We start from the raw sequence: 16,830 nt of genomic DNA, 5'->3' as shown, positions 1-16,830 counted from the left end.
AACTCAGCTCCGTTGTGACGTCACAAACCGTTTCGTCACCTTCAGTTTGAATTTTCCCGCCCACCACCCCACTCGCTGGTCCCCACCCACCAGGGAGCTAGAGAGAGCACAGAGCAGTCAGTCACTTCGCTCGCTGATACCCTGCTGTTATCATGTCTCACTGAAATAACAGCGCTATTTGGATATTATGGATTATACTCCCGCCTACTTTTAAAAACAAAGTTGTAATGCGTGGTTATTGGAACCCGGAGTATTCTTATATACAGTGTGTTACGACGCAAATAGTCATCAGATTGTAGGCGATAAGACCTTCATGCGAAATCTGATGTAAACAACAGACTATGTAGCTCCCACGGATTATACGCATTTCTGGACAAAAATGGATGTGTTTTTTATTTGTATTGTATTTTACTGGACTTTCATGGATCATTCACACATCTGAAACAGACTGGATTCGATTTGCGATCTTTGTATCAAACACAAAAGGTAAGAAGTCACGTTATATTTTGCATGTTGTCCTCTTCTATCACAAAATACTACATTTATGATGATAGAGCTAAAATTTTTTTGCCAAACTAACCGAGACCGGGCCTTACGCACCGGCTTTTCTGACGAGGCTAAGTTAACCCCCGAGCCTCTAATAACTGTACGGTCCGGAGCTCCCGCTAGCTTCTAGCAATTAGCACGCGGTCCACAAGCAGTATACATCCCCCCCAGATAGCACACGTACGTCGCGGAGATGTCTGCGCGATGTCTTGTTTTTCGTCTGGAAGACGTATTATTTAGGGCGTTTGCTCATCTGGAAGGCGTCGCCGAGACGTCCGACCCAGCTGTTTGCAAGACACCCAGCAGATCTTTACAAGATGTATGTTATTTAGAACGATGGCGAGCCGCCGTTTCCCAGATCTTTACAAGATGTTAGAACGGCAAGCCGCTCTTTCACAGATCTTTAGAAGAGTTTTAAAAGATGCGGAGCCGCTCTTTCCCAGATCTTTAGAAGAGCTTAGAAAGACGGTAAGCCGCTCTTTCCCAGATGTTTGTAAGATTACAAGATCCCTCATTAACAAATTGAATTGCCCTAAACTACAGCAAATTATTTCTACACACATCTACACATGCAAGCTGTGTCATCGATATTAAGTAATTAAAACAGCATTTTCAATTGATCTTAAAACAGGCAGTTGTTGATTTTATAAAACACATTTATTCAAATTAAACAATGAAATCTTTCATTCATTTATCTTTAAATATATTTTTTACATGACAGTATGCGAAAACAACAACATATAAACATATTTAAAATAATCAAAACCTTTCCGCGTCTGCTTTATTAATCTCCATTCTAAAATAAAACATTTCAAAAACTTACCAGGAAATAATCGTGATAGGCTGCTCTTTCTTTATAGCTTTAATTAGGATCTAGAAGATAAAATTACCCGAAAGTGTTATCATTGTTAAATAAATTACGGATGTGCGTCTTGACGTCAAGGTCGTGATTCTACATAACAACATCCGCTTGACCTCGCAACGCCAAGAAGAAGAAAGGCGTGGAACACATGCTTAAGGTATGTAGTAATAATGCATTTAAATTATAAACTGTTTTGTGTGGGATCATTTAAATAATACATTGAAATTGGGTTGATAACAATTATTCATGCTTTAATATTGATATTTCGCCCACCTGTCTGACGTTAATTTATTTTGATCGTTCATGTAACTGAGTCTTGTGTAAGATTCTAGAAAGATATAGTGACTTACTTTTTTTTAAAACGATCAGTATTATGGTTGATATTTGTATTGCACTTGTTAAAAATTTTTTTTGCCCCCATCATTTCATTAGCTGAACTTAAATATTTTCTATGTCCCCAAAAGGCCTATTTCTCTCAAATATTATTCACAAATCTGTCTTCATCTGTGTTAGTGTTGCGTTTATAATTGTGGTTAGTGTGTGTGTAAGGCACTGCCTGTGTAAACCCAGCTAAAGTCTTTTTTGTGATGTATTGTTTTCTACATAAAATCATCCTAAACAATGAAAAGAACATTTTGTAAAAATATCTTATCTTTAATATTGGCTGAGTAAGATTCTTTGTATAAACCCTCAGTCTGTTAATTTTGTCTCCAGCCTGTCAAGATCTTCAGATGATGTTTTAGAAAAAAGTCATCATCCTCTTCGTCACTCTTCATCCGTATTTGGGGTAACAAACACCTGCTTCCCACAAGAGACTGGACCGCTGAAGTCAGGTGGTCAGTCTTTATTTGCATTCATCCTATAACCGTCAAGACTGCCTTTTTGCAGCTGCAATAGCAAAGAGTTAGGAAGAGTTAGAGAAGAATTAGGAGTGTAGCTTTTAAAATGCTTTTACTATTAAATGCATTATTTTGATTTATTTAAACTTAAGAATCAAATAGGTGTGTAGTTTAGGTAAAATTCTTATAACTGCATTTGTCTGTTTTACAACAGATGTAACTAAGTATAAATTTACTGGGTTTTTTTTATGTTGGATGGATCATCAGACCTGCACCTTCCTTGAACATGTTGGTAAGGTAACACTTCATCTGAGTAAATGATGATGCTTTTTTATAAGAACTTTTTATAAATAAATATTATTATTGTTTTTTTTAGGTAACTTACTCTGTATTTGTTCACGGTGGTCACCCCAGGGTCTCAGGACTCAAAACGAGTGCTCTATGGATTGAACAGAAAATGTAGTATTAACAAGTGTTAAGTTATGTCTTTAAATGCCACTAATAATGTGTTTCTGTTTTCTTTCTCATTATGCTAACAAACACTCTTTTACCCCTCATGTTAGGTGGATCAACACTCCAACCATCTGCATTAGGGACTGAATAAAGGATGCCCTCTGTAGCTGGGAATGTTAGATCAGGTAATTTGCATTTGATATATTTTTAAAGACACACACTAATGCTGCTTGTACACCGCCAGCGACTAGCAAAACAATCTCGTTCATTCCAATGGAAGCTTTGCCCCATTCAGCAACATGAGCAACTGTGACCATCGACAACAGGAAGTGGGCATGTCCAGCTATGCCACAACGTTGAGGAAAGTTCAACTTGATGAAGGACTTTTGGGAGCAACTACCAATGAGAGTGAAGCAGTGAAGTTCGTGTCATCACTCTTTTGTCATTTACTGAGAGGATTGTTACTCATTTGTTTGTAGTTTTTACTAGGGCAGACCAGAATAGGGAACGCCTTCTGATAAACTCATTAAAAGAAATGGCTGATACACAGTGACTAGGTTGTTGGCGGTGTGAATGCAGCATTAGGCCTTAAACTGTCTGTGGCAAATATTTTTAGCACCCAAAATAAATAGGGGTGCTGCTTTTAAAGGAAAACACCACAGTTTTTCAATATTTTACTATGTTCTTACCTCAACTTAGATAAATTAATACATCCCTATCTTTTATCAATGCATGCACTTAATATTTGTACAGCGCGTCGTGAATGTGTTAGCATTTAGCCTAGCCCCATTCATTCCTCAGAGCGCAGTAACATCATCACTCCTGACTACTCCCCCTCTTTTGAGTTTGAGCGAGAGGTGGAGTAATCAGGAGTGATGATGTTACTGTGCGCCGAGGTCGAAGTGCTGCAAACTTAGTGCTCTTTTGCCATACAATATAGTTCTCATTTTTAACCGCTTAAAAAATTGCCACGTTTTATTTTGTGCCACCATACTTACTCGTGTAACTACTTATGTAAGAGTCTTTAAATAGGGAAAATAGAAAGGGTTGGGTGGCTTCTAAATTCATCCCTGTTTGGATCCTAAGGAATGAATGGGGTTAGGCTAAATGCTAACACATTCACAACACGCTGTACAAAGATTAAGTGCACGCATTGAAAAAAGATGGGTATGTATAAATTCGTCTAAGGTAAAAACATAGTAACATTTTGGAAAGCGGTGGTGTTTTCCATTTAAAGGGATAGTTCACTCAAAAATGAAAATAATGTAATTAATGACTCACCCTCATGTTGTTCCAAACTTGTAAGACCTCCGTTCATCTTCGGAACACAGTGTAAGATGTTTTAGATTTAGTCCGAGAGCTTTCTGACCCTCCAAAAAATGTATGTGCTGTATACTGTCTCATTTCCAGAAAGTTTATTAAAACATCATCAAAGTAGTTCATGTGACATCAGTGGGTCAGTTAGAATTTGTTGAAGCATCATTAATACATTTTGGTCCAAAAATAACTATTTATTCAGCATTGTCTTCTCTTCCGGGTCTGTTGCGAATGCGCGTGCACAATGGCGCTGCTGACGTGTTATCCTCAGAAATGTTTGCGAAGATTTTGTTTGCGAAGGTTGTTTGCGAAGATTTTGTTTACAGGGTCTCCCTCAGACTGTAAACGAAAAAAAGCTTGGGTGCACCAGATAACACGCCAGCAGCGTTGTACGGCAGCAGTGTCATGCACACGGTTCACAACAGACCCGAAAGAGAAGACAACGCCGAATCAAGTCACTACTTTTGGACCCAAATGTATTTTTGATGCTTCAACAAATTCTAACTGACCCACTGATGTCACATGAACTACTTTGATGATGTTTCTATCACCTAACTGGACATGAACAGTATATCGCACATACATCCCTAATGGAGGGCCAGCAAGCTCCCGGACCACATCCAAAACATCTTAAACAGTGTTTCCGAAGATGAACGGAGGACTTTAGGGTATTATTTAAATCAACTAAAAGAAAAACAATCCTTAAATGGTTACTAAAATTGAGGTCAGATTTTTGAAAACTTACTGTCTTGATGGTCATCCAAAGTTCTCGGTACAGAAAATCTGTTTTGTATGGATCAAAGTTAGACATTGTCATGTAATATATAACAATGTAATAGCAAGTGTTATGTTGTTTTTGAAAATGCTGTGAAAATGAAAAAAAGCTATTTGTTTATCCACTATGCTATTAAATGCTCTTTTACCTTGCATGTTAGGCGGATCAACATTCCATCCATCTGCATTAGGATCTACCTTAGAGACACTCACTGGAGCTGTAAAGGGAAGCAGGTAAGTTGCACAACCCATCAAGCCTTTGTGGGGAACAAGGTTTCTTGTAGAATTCTTAGACTAGCAATTTTTGTGTGAGAACTTTAACATGATAGAAATAGTTAAACTTCAAATATGGTCAACCATGAAGCCATCTGAGTCTATATTGTCTGAGAGAAATTCTTACTCAAGAATCTGCATATTGCCATAGATATGCAGAGTACTTATCTTGAAACAGTCGTAAAATATTAATGTTTTTTGTTTTGTAGGTCACTTACTTTTCATTCGTCCTTGGTGGTCACCCCAGGGTCTCTAGAGTGAAAATTACTCAATCTATGGATTAAACAGAAAATGTAGTTTTATGAAGTGGTATGTTGTCTTTAAATGCCATTAAAAATGTGTTTCTGTTTTCTGTCTCATATAAAAAATACTCTTTAACCTGCCCACTGGAGCTGGGATTGGTTAGCTGCATTTTTTACATTAACAAATAAACACACTAAATCCTAGGCTTGAACCTGCCTTAGGTTTTAGCATCCAAATTAACTAGGGGTGCTGATTTTTAAAGGAACATGCCCACATTTTGGGAATTTAGCTTATTCACAGTATCCCCCATAGTTAGATAAGTCCATACATACCATTCTCATATCCGTGCATGCTGTAACTCTGTCTGACGCAGCCCCCGCTAGCTTAGCTTAGAACAAAAGACTGGTAGTGAATTTGACTATACAAATCACAACACATAATAGGAAAATGTTTGCGTTATTTTGTCATGTTTGGAAGCCGTATGCTAGATGGAGCCATTCACTTCCAGTCTTTGTGCTAAGCTAAGCTAGCGGGGGCTGCATCAGACAGAGTTACAGCACGCACAGGGATGAGAAAGGTATGTATGGACTTATCTAACTCTGGGGGATATGGTGAATAAGCTAAATTCCCAAAATGTGGGCGTGTTCTTTAAGGATTTAGGGGTATTTTTGAAGTTAAATGAAGCCGTTTTACCTTTTAAACTGTCTCTTTTATAAGGACTTACTGAATTTCTTTTTTCAGCAATTTGGGACATTCTTCCAGTTGTCGGCAACTTTGTGAAAAAGGCTGGAAACTAAAATGCAGGTACTGTTTCATTCTTTTGTTTTTTACAGCTATGAAAAATAATGTGTTATTAATTGTACTGTCTATTAATTAATGATTTTATACAGTGTAACTGATTCTGCTTACCTGACTCATGCAGAATTCTGGCCTGGTGTTTGGTCCGTGCTGTCTTTGGCTCTTGCATCTCCATCATCCTGACCCTCTTTAGCAGCCTGTCCATGTATTTATTTGGAGGCCACCATGAGCACCCATCTGCATAATATGACTTTGTTACTCAGTTGTCCATGCTCCTACAAATTCTACATTTTTTGTAAAGCTGCAACAAGTTGAAACCCTATAATTATTAACATTTGATTTTGAATGATGTAATTCAAATACATGAATAAGTAACAAAAGCAGAAATATATTAATTAAGACATTACCTTTTTGTTGATTGTTTACTGATCTATAAATCCTTTTGCATTCTCATAATTGATCATCATAACTTGGTATACAGTGGATGTGTGGCTGTAGATAACTTTCTGAAGTCAATTTAAAAAGGCAAAAGTTAATAAATGCTAAATTGGTCAAATATACATTGTTGTATTTTCACCATTTTGATCTTATTTAGGCATTTCATAACTTGAGGGAAATTTACGTATACTGATGTTTCAAATCAAATATTAATTTATTAATGACAGCTAATCATTTTATAAAGATTTTTTATAACAATATTTATTTATATAATATCAATTTAATACATTTATTTCGTTACACCTACATCACTGAGCGCAAGGGAGTGCAGCCAACAAATACATTCAGGTGTGTTTGACTTAACACCGAGATGCGCAGACAGCACGTGGTATGACATCAAGTACCGCGAGAGTTTGGGAAAGCCCCGGAAAAGGTTTGAACTCGCGGTACTTGATGTCACGATCGGTTTGCGCGTAGATCAGCATGAAGTCAAACACATCTGAGAGATGTGTGGGCTGCCTGCACTCAACGTTGGGATCATTCAATAGAGTGTAACCTCAATCGGTTTTTGCAGCTTCTGGGTCCCGTGTAGAACGATTTTTTGTTCTTTTCCAACTCGATTTTTAACTCCCTAAACTAGTAGGATGTTCCAACGGGTGAAGCAACAGTGCTGACGGCAGTTTCAGTGTCAAGGTAAGTTAATATGTAATGCATGGATGTAAGTTAGTCGATCTACAGACTCATCGTCTTATATTAATGTTCTATATACGCTATTAAAAGCTTATTAACGTTTATCAAATTCAATGCAATGCTATTCAGGTCGCTGCAAAGTCCCGAAGCCACGTTGTAACGTTAACTTTACATGTTACGCACTGGTGTGGATAAACCAGCCAGTTTAATAGAGTTATTAAATGCCTCAAACCTTTCCCGCCCTGTACGTTACGTTAAAGTGGCCCTTATACGGATTACGTTCATTTCAGTCAGACCTTTTCCTAAAAACCACTCAAAACCGTTAACGTTGTGCTATTGGAGTGGTTGAATAATTGTATTTATTAATTGTTTCAGTTATATCAGTTATATCTGTTCTTTAATTCGTATTTCTAACAATTAAAACCAGGAATGACAAGCTATAAGTTACTTACCAAGATTTTGACGATCAAACTGACAGAAAAACTAACTTAAAGCCGACTATTAAACCAAAAACATACTATTACAACGTGAAAAGGAACGTAATGTGTACAAATTTTATTATTTACAGGTTATTAATAATGTTATTTGCGACAAAAAAGTTGAGGGAACTCGAGCAAGTAACGGTCTTCTGGTAAATATTGTGGTCACGTGATGGCCTCGCGACATATAAGTCGTTTCCGGTCGTTTCTCAAACGCACAGCTGCGTTCTTTTAAAAATATTTTTAATATATTTTTTTTTAAATAATAAGAAATACAAGTTCAGTCAGGGGGTACATTATACATATATAAAATAAAAATAAATAAGGCTGCGTCCATTTTTTTTTTTTTTTAATAAGGCTGCGTCCTAGAATGCTGCATGTCTCGGCTGCCACGTCATCAAGCATCGTTGAAGGACATCTCAATCTGCTTGTTTTCTCTTTTGTTGTTTTAATTAAATTACAAAAGGTTTAACTGTCCATGTTGTAAAGACTGTTGATACATGACTTTTATTCACTGTACTACAGTATTGGATTTTTTTTTTTTGGTGATGCATTGCTAATTTTCAACTTCTCTCTTTAAAGTTTTCATGCCATGACCACTGGGGCGGAAACCATTATGACATTGCCTTGGACATCAAACTAAACCATCTCATTCTAGCTTTTGAGGTGGATTCTAACCTCGAAATCTCAGAATGACATGTCTAAGATGGACGCAGCCTCCATAGGATGCAACCTTGCATTTGAGAAACACCCACAGAACGGTCAACTTACCCCATACTCTAACCTGAATGCAGGGATCATAAAACTTTATCTTTTACCTTAATTGTTAGATGGGTGTTGATACCAAACTTTTTTTCTCGTCTACCCAGGAGAAAGTCATGGTGTTCTGCTGCTAAGGTTGTCATAAAGTATGCTTTTTTCCATTTGTTGCATTAGGCAATAATATCAAAAGACAAAAATTCTGAAAGAAATAAGATAATTTTCAAAGCATTAACATGAATATCAAAGCATTAAGTCATTAATGACCATCTTTTATTATTGTTTATTTACAGCGTCTTTTATTCTGCTTACCTGACTCATGCAGAATTCTGGCTTGATGTTTGGTCCACCTGTTTGCTGGCTCTGGTGCTTGGTAGTCTTCTCACACCTCTGAATCAAGACCACCATGAGAGGCCTTCTGAAGACCATCATTACGCTTCAGATCCAGTTGTCTTTACTTTGAGGTAAATCTTTTTTAACTGCAGCATTGAGCGTTATGTGCGTCGTTAATGGCACTGAACGCCTTGCATTTTTGCCCCCTACTGCAACATGCGTTTTTGAAGGAGCGCTAAGAGCAGAAAAGCACCCGACGTCATTTGTGTCTTTCCATTGTCCAATTGAATATGGGGAGAGGCAGGCCTTCCGTTGTAGGACGGATGTTTACAGTTATTTGAAACAAACATACTTCAGTTACTTACTGTCTCCTGTGTGTTTATGCACCTCTCACCTTCGATCAAAGTCAGTGCAAGAGTCCTCTTTTTAAAGTTTCTGCTTATATGAAAGTTAAGAGCAAAAGAGCGCTCACGCTTAGATATTTGATTGACAGGACAGCTGCCTCGGTGGTTGCCTAGCAATATAAAAAGCTGCGCTGCACTGCACTGTTTTTTATAAAGTGACCAAATAAAGGTGCACCTTGTGTTTCCACGTATTTAAAACGCATTTGGTGTGATTGGCCCCCAACAAGGGTTTTTTCTGCCACTTTTTATTTTTTTCAGCTTTTGCCTTGATGTTGTATTTTACATTGGTAAATGCCTATGGACATTGGCTACTAGCGTTCTGCAAGTGTAAATGCACATCGATGCGAACAACGACGCAAACGTGTAAATGAAAAGTGCCGCATAGCCTACTTGTGTAGAGGCATTGGGGTAGGTCTGACAAAATCAGCCTTAATGACAACTGCATCAGTCTTCAATGTTGGTCTGACTTTTACACAGATAAACACTCACTTTGTCTATCCAGACCTCAATGTTAGAGTTCAGACAGATTCAGATAGTTTGTGTTTTGTTGATATTTTAGTTAGGGATGCACCGATATGGAAATTTTGGCCGATACCGATAACCGATAACTCGTTATAGTTAGGGGCCGATAACCGATATATATATATAGGCCGATAAATATTCCTATTAATTTCACAATGAAAAACTCCCAGACTGCGGACATCTTGTCTTTGCGCTAGACTAGCATACTCTTCTTAAGCCCGCAACATGTGTCATCTTCGTGCTATGTCACAGAAAGCACCAATCAAAACTCCACATGACCAGCAATGAGCAAGTGAAGTGGTTCAACAAACCAAAATAATCCATAATTTATCGGCTTTCATTTATCTGCCTAATTTTGCTATCAGACCGATAACCGATAATATTAAAAATAAGCAGTTATCGGCCGATAACGATATGTCGGCCGATATATCGTGCATCCCTAATTTTAGTCCTAATTGATTATGACAGATTTGTTACAGCCTTATCTGTCAAAATGAAAAAGTTTAATTCAACCTCTGTTGTAAAGCAGATTTTTAACTAGTCTTCTTCAATTGTGTCACTAGCCTACCACAATCCCTGTGCACCAGCTATGGAAAGTGCAGACCAAACTTCTACCTCCACCTGTGAGTCTCTTCCCATATTTAGTAAAGTAATGAATGCGGTCTTACTAATGAAAGGTTTTTTAGGGTACATTATTTTAATTACCAAATGATTTCCTGGATGAATTGGATAAAAAGACAATATTTTATTTTTCATTTATGAAAACTGGTTGTTGCTGCATGAATTCAAGCACATTTATTTCAAACACATCAACGCAACGTCATTGCTAAAAACCAATGCAGCTATTTTGGATAAAAGATAATGCGCCTCAGGTCACACAAATCAAACACGAAGAGTTGTCATACACAGTGTGTACAGTCAGTCATTCAAATTGGATATACACAAAAATCAGATTTAAACTGACAGTGTAAACATAGTCTATGAGATAAAACAAAAATGTTTAAATGTAAGCCTTGCTAAATACCTTATTACCCATAGTTTATCCTCTTTATACTATGGTCACTTGCTTTTGTTTATTTTGCAGTACAAAATAGGACAGGACAGATAAGAAAAAAACATTATTTTTATTAATTATTTTATCTAGGGGTCAATAGATCTAGTTCAATCAACACCCTCACCATCCTCTCCCGGCTTTAGGTGCTTAGACCTGTTTTTCTAATCAAACAATACAAGGGCAGATGTTTCTGCGTTATTGCCTTCATGGCATGAAAGATCAAAATCTGCATTTAAACCCAAAGGGGATGTGATCTTTAAATAAAATTGCATTGTCATTTTCTTGATTACAACCATAATACTGAACAACTTTAAAGGTCCCGTTTTTCCTGTGTTTTTTGAAGATTTTATTGTGTTTACAGTGCGCAATATAACATGTGTACATGTTTCACATGCGGTATTTTTCACACAATCTACATATCTATATAGTCCTTTCACTGTCCTAAAAACGGGCTGATGTATTCTTTGTCCTATGAAGTCCCTCCTTCAGAAATACGTAACAAGTTCTGATTGTGTAGCTTGTTTAGTGTGTTGTGATTCAATAGCAGCTTATCTTAGCCAGGACGGAGTTTAGTCAAACACACTTGCTTTGACGTCATTCAACCGGGAAGTAGAGGGCTGTAGTACAAACCGGCCGTTCGCTGTATTGGAAGGGGGATTCTGTTAAAGAAAATACATTGCCTGGCTGGCAGTGAACTTTGAGCTTTATCATTTACAGGTATTATTTATGCTATTACAGCAACATTACACACTAACTAAAGTTTGAAAAATGGGATCAGGAAAAACGTGACCTTTAATGTTTAAGTATTGAGAAAGAAAAAATTCTTACTGTGGTGGAGATATTGAAAACTCTTAAAAAGAGGGGCATTTTGGGTGTTTTATTTAAAGACCATGTCCCCTTTTAGCCTGACTACATCAGACTTTGTACTTCCGCTCAAGCAAAGTAGCAGAGAATGGTATTACCAGGCTAGTCCCCTTTGGGTTTAAATGAAGATTTTGATCTGTCATGTTTTTAATATTTTGGTTTTTCTTTGGGTGCAATTTATATAAATGAAATACTTTGTCTGATGTGATGATGGTCTCATTGTGTTCTTTTGTTACAGATAGAACTGAACTGGAGTCTATGAACTAATGCTGTGTTCGAGACAACTTGGATGTTGGATATTATTGACCTTAAACCCGTAAGAAGTCAGGAACAAGAAACAAAGTGGAGTATCCGACCTCTCAACTTGGACCAGATCGATCAACACCGACCTCAACGAGATGCGTCATTTGACATTGCAGACAAGGTGGTGGCTAGCCTTTCACAGCCTTACATGAACCGCAAACAAACTTTAAACAGCACGTAATATAGATGAACATGAATGTTAAATTATCCAGTAACCGTTTTCTGCCATAATTGGCACAAGAGCACAACCTTCTCCTGGCGTCTCATTATGTGGTAAACACGCAAATGTGATACGTGATTGACTGGAATGCATTGAGGTCGGAGGTAGGATATTTAATGACATAACATCAGAAATCAGAGTTGTCTGTAACACTGCACAATATTTCACCTAATTGTTAGCACCTGATTATCATGTTTTTAACACAACCATTGATTGGTCACACGGATGAAGGCAGCAAGCAGAGACATTTGTCCTTTGTATCTCTCTCAAAAAAATTAATCTATATTTAATGTTAAAAAACACTTACAGTAGACTGTGTTAGATAACTGTGCTCTTGGAAGTCAGCTTAAAGGATAATTCCGGTATTTAACACTTTGAGTCTCATTTCTGGTTTGTTTTGGATGAACTACAGTGATGGACACAGAAATGTTGACAATGGGTCGTGTCTTGAGTTTTTGACTCGTTTAGAAGCGTCTCTTGACTGCTTCAGAATGGAAGTCAATGGCCATGCACAAACATGTCATTAAAACAACACTTAACGTTCATTTTCATAACTGTGCTACTCACCGAGTGGTTCGTGGTTAAATACCGGAATTATCCTTTAAGTGAACAAATGGTAATGTTAATGAAAAGTTCATTTTTGTCACTGTTGCAAACTAACCACCACACAGAATATGAAGAATAGCCAGAACTGTGGTAATAAGCTAGCCCTAAAATGTTGGGAGAATCTTGATGTATTGGACACAGGTGTGTAGTATCTGTTATATATTGACGGTTGACAGGTTTGTTTGCATGTAATTGCATTATTAATTTGGTGTTGATAGTCCAATGTTAAACTATGTTATTACCTCAACCTAGATGAATTAATACATACCTATCTTTTTTCGGTGCGTGCACCGTGCAGCGCGTTGTGAATGTGTTAGCATTTAGCCTAGCCCCTTTCATTCCTATGGTACCAAAAAAGTTTTATTTTGTGGCACCATACTTACTGGTATAACTCCTCATGTAACCGTCTTAAAATAGGGAAAACACGAAAGTGTTTGGTGGCTTCCCTGTTTGGTACCATAGGAATGAATTGGGCTAGGCTAAATGCTAACACATTCACGACGCGCTGTACAGTGCACAATAGATATGTATTAATTCGTCTAAGTTGAGGTAATAACATAGTTTGGTGTGGCAAAAGGGTAGACTATTCCTTTAACTTTAATTGAGACTAGTATTGTGTAAAGCTGGGGTTTCCAAACTTCTCATTTCAAAACCTATTAGACAAGTGTAATCTATTCTAGACCCACTAAAATATTTTTAAATATACATTTTTTAATGGGGTAAAACACATTTGTTCTCTTTCAGTGGAGTCATTTTATTTTCATAATATTTCATAATGTAAAGTAAATATAAGTTTATTTGCAATACCAAATATTTTATGGTATATTCTTTCAAAACCATTGTCATTGTTAATTATTAATTTGGCCAAACTGTTGTTGCATCATTACGGTGTGCAACACACCTTAACCTACTGTGTGACGGACAAGTGGGTCCTCCTGACACACAATTTAAAATCCCCTGGTGTACCGAATGTTGTATTGTAATTAAAGTTGCATCTAAGTCTTGTGTAACAGTCTCCATTATTTGTGATTATATTCATAGTGTCACATGGTACTTTCAGCACTTACTACATCACAGTGTTTTTAATGCTTTCATTTTTAGGGTTATTATAAATTCATTCATTTTTAAAGAATTACTTCTTTATGTAGAACATGCAAAGTCTAAAATGTAAAGTGTCATGATCAGCTCTGGGTCTTGTGCAGTGATTAAATGAGCAGGTAGTAAATGTCATAGCTTTAAGTTCTGGATGTAATGAACATTCAGCACATAGGTTTCATAAATTGAATTTGGTAAACAAACTTGTCGAAACAATTCATGCTGTGATGCTGGATAATACCTGGTCAAATGAATACATGTATAATGTGTTTTAACATTGTATAAGGTTTCTTCATCTATATAGATATATGTTAAAGAACGGTGCAGAGACTGCTGTCCATTATTTGTTACAGTGTATTTGTTAAAATGTTGCCAGTAAGATTATTTCTGTGTACAAGGTACTTTGAGTACCTTTATGTGTCTTATTCTGCACTTAAAACATGAACGCAATTTATATGCAGGCGTCTCGTCAGAACTGCAAAATATGCAAGTGAAACTGGACTAAACGCAAATAAGGGTATGATTTCATGTTATATTACACGTGATATGAGGTAGGGTATATAATAATTATATTTTATGAATGCAAATTAAATGCAAAACTCTTAAAAAACTGGCAAATTATATGCAGCTGAGGGTTTTTTTTTTCAATCTTTTTGTTTGTGTTCAATACAATTAAACAAGAAATGAGTGTAAACAATGAAATGAGTTGAGCATTTCGGTCAGCTGATTCGTCTGCGTTTGCTCGGATTCAAGATCTCCAGGAGATGTATGCAGCTCGTAAAAATTTCGAATGTTTCAAGACATCGCCAAGACGTCTTGCAGAGATATTGCAGACGTCTTACTTTTCAATGTTCGCGGCCGATCTACAGAAGATGAAGCGATATTTAGCAGACGTCTCCGCGACGTACGTGTGCTATCTGGGATTGATCGTTAGAAGGGATTAAAATTGATTGTGTTATGTTCTGTAATTGTTGTTAATAAATCTGTCAGAAGAAAGTGTGTAAAAGTTTGACTACAGTAACCATATCTAACCAAGCTTCAAGTACCAAGATAATTATTTCATCTATTTCTCTGAATTCAGATCAACTGTTCATTTATGCAGTTTATGCTTTATTTATAGGTAGCATAACTGTTACCTTTTTGTTTACAGTTCTGCATATGTAATATGACAAACCTAGCAGACTTTGCTGTAAGAGAATTAATCATGTTTTTGTTTTCTTTTCTCAGGTCCGGTCAGTACCCACCACCCTTCCCTGTTAACATCACCCACAGTTTATACTTTTTCTTAGATAACCAACGGCTCTTAACCTGCGCGAGGGCGTGGATGTACTGAAGAGCTATTTATTTACATAATTTAAATTACTGTTAGTGTAGGAGCCATCTGGTCTTATGTTTTATTGTTTGTTTTTAATTGGGACAATAGGTGTCGCTCTAACCTAACTGGGTTCACGAAATATAGGTAGGAACGCTCATGTGGTTACCAGGTGTTGCTTGACGGAGGGGGAGCACACATAGCTTTTTGACCGCTTTGATGTTTTACCCAAAGTGTGTTATACTGGGAAACCTCGTCACCTAGTGTATGTTTGGACATCATTAACGGATGTATGTGTACCTTTATGGATTATTGCAACAATGATGAGAATAAAGTATTAATCGTGAATAAACTCTGAATTTCTCTTCGTTTGAATGGACAACAAATGCGCGTCAACAAAGTGCCCAGTCTAGCAAGCACCGCGGGGCTGTAAGTAAAGATTTAGCCCCTACACAAGTCAAAAAGCTTATGCTTCAGGATATTGATATAACGGATTAGTTTAGGCTACTGCCGCATTCGTTTAAGTTACGCTGAGGACGTCGCAGTGGATTATAGCCGAAGTATTGAGCAATTGGACGGCGTGTTCATCGAGCTGAGCCGTGGACAGCGGGAGGACGGCGTTTACACCGGAGTCAACGGATTCAAAGACCATCTACTAACAGCACAGTTGAAATCAACACTGCACTTCGAGAGCTGACAGAAATTCATGGCGCCCGACGCGAGGTATGTAGCGCTACAATATTGAATGGCCATTCAGGTTTATTTGTTTGGTTTGTGTGCACACATTTCGGGGCAAAAAATCCAATGCATTGGTGATAGTCGGGTTGGGGCGGACTATTAAACCTCACGTTGCTAACGTTACTGTGTTGCGAACTTTTGCGGCCATTTAAACGAGTTATGGAGACGCATGACGTTGCAGATAAGCCCTCCGGGCCGCCACCAACCGTTCTCAAAAGTGTTGTAAATGGCGCTGATGCGCAAAGGGACAAAGACAAACGTGTTGTTAAATTAACTGCTAAAGCCTTTGCTGAAAAACTTGAACGATTGCAAAAGGACAGAAAGGCTATATTAAATAAAGCAAGTAATTTGAAAATAGAAATGAGAGAGCTCATACAAAAGGGAGAGAAATCACAAGTTCAGTGTGCTTTTAATAATCTCCTTAAGTTATGTGATGAAGTTAAAGGTGTCCACACTTCTGTAATGAGAATGCTACCAGAAGTTGAACAAGAGAAACATGATGTGTGGTTTAAAGCAAAAATGTTGAACAATGATGAATTTATCTCTAAGGTGCAATTATGGCTTTCAAGTGTTGAACAAAGTGTCATTGATGGTTGTGAACAAAATGTAATCAATGTTACTAATGTCAATGTTATTGATGATGGTATTAATCCAGAGGATAGCATTTCAAACGTAGCCAGTCAACATTCAAGCAGAAAGAGTGCATATAGCAGCAGATCAAGCACCACTTCCTCTGCAAGAATTCAAGCAGAGGCAGACAAGGCAGCTCTGCTTGCCCGTATGGCAGCGCTAAAAGAAAAGCATTCATTGGAGGAACAAGAACAGCAAATAAGGAGGCAAAAGGAACGACAGGAATTGGAAACTATGCTTGCGGAGTCTGCAGCTAAGCTGGCGGTGCTCCAGGCCTC

The 16,830-nt window shown here is 37.4% G+C and overlaps 1 protein-coding gene and 1 long non-coding RNA gene across 3 annotated transcripts in view; one reads left to right on the top strand and one right to left on the bottom strand.

Annotated features, from left to right (window-relative positions):
• The window catches only part of LOC129434453 (immunoglobulin kappa light chain-like), a 112,775-nt gene that overhangs the window by 1,824 nt on the left and 94,121 nt on the right, over nt 1–16,830 (top strand). The window lies entirely within an intron of this gene.
• Nucleotides 1,985–6,342, bottom strand: LOC129413410 (uncharacterized). 2 transcript variants are annotated; one of them, XR_008633928.2, is made up of 7 exons: nt 6,217–6,342; nt 6,032–6,140; nt 5,283–5,337; nt 4,941–5,009; nt 4,763–4,800; nt 2,633–2,686; nt 1,985–2,296 (listed from the first exon to the last, which is right to left on the bottom strand). It is a non-coding gene; the product is annotated as an uncharacterized lncRNA (long non-coding RNA). The 2 variants fall into 2 exon arrangements; XR_008633927.2 differs by having other exon boundaries at nt 6,032–6,100.

The sequence above is a fragment of the Misgurnus anguillicaudatus genome, chromosome 6, assembly GCF_027580225.2.
Source record: "Misgurnus anguillicaudatus chromosome 6, ASM2758022v2, whole genome shotgun sequence".
Lineage (NCBI taxonomy): Eukaryota > Metazoa > Chordata > Actinopteri > Cypriniformes > Cobitidae > Misgurnus > Misgurnus anguillicaudatus.
The sequence above is the reverse complement of the archived record's forward strand: the minus strand, read 5'-3'. Positions and strand labels throughout refer to the sequence as shown.